The sequence below is a fragment of the Cebus imitator genome, unplaced genomic scaffold (assembly GCF_001604975.1).
Source record: "Cebus imitator isolate Cc_AM_T3 unplaced genomic scaffold, Cebus_imitator-1.0 Scaffold45, whole genome shotgun sequence".
NCBI classification, from domain to species: domain Eukaryota; kingdom Metazoa; phylum Chordata; class Mammalia; order Primates; family Cebidae; genus Cebus; species Cebus imitator.
Window position 1 is genome coordinate 9165654 of NW_016107360.1, and position 2553 is coordinate 9168206.

At 42.3% G+C, this 2553-nt stretch overlaps 1 protein-coding gene across 6 annotated transcripts in view; it reads right to left on the reverse strand.

The window, feature by feature from the left end:
* The window catches only part of OSBPL3 (oxysterol binding protein like 3), a 191208-nt gene that overhangs the window by 42354 nt on the left and 146301 nt on the right, over positions 1 to 2553 (reverse strand). The window lies entirely within an intron of this gene.

Consider the following 2553-nt stretch of genomic DNA (forward strand, 5'->3'; position numbering starts at 1 on the left):
AACAAGAGCGAAACTCCGTCTCAAAAAAAAAAAAAAAAAAAAGAAATACAATCTCCCCCCACCCCTGGGAATGTGTGCAAAGAACTGGAGGACCTACATTTCTAGTATTCAAATACTGACAAAGAAGAAAGTTGGGTTTTGCCCAGGGCTTATCCAAGAAAGGCAACATAGGCCAGGCACGGTGGCTCATGCCTATGATCCCAGCAATTTTGGAGGCTGAGGCAACAGATCATTTGAGGCCAGGAGTTCAAGATCAGCCTGGCCAACGTGGTGAAACCCTGTTTCTGTAAAAATACAAAAAATTAGCTGGGTATGGTAGTGCATGCCTGTAATCCTAGCTACTCAGGAGGCTGAGGCACAAACCCGGGAAACAGAGGTTGCAGTAAACTGAGATCGCACCACTGCACTCCAGCCTGGGCAACAGAGTAAGACTCTGTCTTCACACACACAAAAAGGCAATGTTAGTTGGCATTCTAGCAACATGGCTATGGAGTGAGACAGAACCAGCTCTAACCTCTAAGCTTTTCCTGGCTGGTGTCAACATAGCACAGCTGTGATCTTACATTGTGGACCATGCCCCTCTTCACCTTTGACCTCTGAACTCTCCATTCAGTCTGTGCTCCCTGTGGCTCCCTCTCTATAGTCTCAAAGAGATGGATGACTTCCACTTTGTCGATCCTCCTCATCTACAGTGGGTTTGCCACTTTAGTGTGTGTGCTGTTTGCCAAGGGAGTGATGTTTCTTCTTTTCTTTTTCAATTTGCCTCCTTGTTTTTCTAGAAAAATAAGCAGCACAGAAACTTTCTCCAGTGTTTTTGACCTTCTTCTTCAAACCCACTGGTTCTCAGACTTTTCCACGAAGGGGCTTATCACCCCAGAAACATTTCAAACAAAATACAGACCACAATGAACATCTCATTTGTAGCAGGTGTGATGCTGCAAGAATACTCTTCCAGAGCATGGTAAAATTACCGCTTTCTTTCCCTATAGTGTGGTTCCTCAAAAGGTGGCTCTTTAGCAGATAACAATTCATCAGTTCACACATAACATTGGGCTGAGAAACACTGAAATATCAAAAAGGTGCATGACACGGTCCCTCTCTTCTGTGTAGATATGAAAATAGGTGGTGGTTTGAGTATCCAATGCACAGTGCAGACAAACCTAGAGGCGTCAAGGCATAATGAATACCGAGACTGATAAATGTTTGATGCCACAAGGACCCATGCAGAGAACTGCCCAGGTGGACAGATTCTTTTTAAGGGCACCTTCCTAAACAGGCCAATCTGCTTACTGAAGTCCTAAATCAGAGCTGTTTTGGGGGCTAGCCAGACACTCCAGATACTCCACAGTTCAAACTAGCATTATGAAATATTTTTCCTGCCCATCATTTCCCTTCTTGGGATCAACCAGTAATAAAGGGTCATCTTAGGAGATACCCTGAGGGGTCTGTCCTAGGAAGTAGCCATTTGTTACTTTCAAATGTGTTGTTTTGAAGCATCTGAAGCTATATGACCACTTGGATCATATCTTTTATTATACCCCTATCACATTCCTAAATTATAAAAACCCCTAGATATCTAAGGACAAAAAGCCATATTCTAACATGTATGCAGAGAGAACACTAGACTGTAAAAGGGATATCTGGGCCAGGCACAGTGGCTCATGCCTGTAATCCCAGCACTCTGGGAGGCCAAGGTGGGTATATCACTTGAGGTCAGGAGTTCAAGATCAGCCTGGGCAACATAATGAAATCCAGTCTCCACCAAAAAATACAAAAATTAGTTGGATGTGGTAGTATGTGCCTATATTCCCCAGCTATTCTAGAAGCTGAGGCAGGAGAATTGCTTTAACCCGGGAGGCAGAGGTTGCAGTGAGCTGAGATTGTGGCACTGCACTCTGGCCTGGGCGACAGAGCAAGACTCCGTCTCAAATAACAAAACAAAACAAAAGATATCGTTAAATTTTTTACATTCATATAATTGGCATACATTCACTTTATAAAAATAAAAATTGGCACAGGCAGACATTTATTTGAATTAACACATCTTTTACATGTGCCTGCTGTCTCCTCTCCTAGATTATAAAATCCTTGGAGGTGGTGTCTGTGTCTTAGTTTTCTTATATAGTACTTGCTAGAGTTCTTAGCTGTCTTACATAGTACTTGCTAGAGCTTTTTGCTTGTAGCAGGTCCTCTACACAGTTCACCCTTGAACAACACATGTTTGAACTACACAAGTCTACTTGTATGTAGGTTTTCTTCTGCCCCTGCTACCTGTGAGACAGTAAGACAAACCCCTTTTCTTCTTCCTCCTCCTCAGCCTACTCAACATGAAGATGACCAGGATGATGACTTTATGATGATCCCTTTAATGAACAGTAAATATCTTTTCTGTTCCTAATGATATTTTTATAACATTTTCTTTCCTCTGGCTTACTTTATTGTAAGAATACAGTCTATGACACATAACGTACAAAAAAATGTATATCCCAGTGCTGTGTGCCTGTGCTGGCTGAGTGGTGGCACTGTTTTAATTCTTTTTTTCATCTTGGTTTT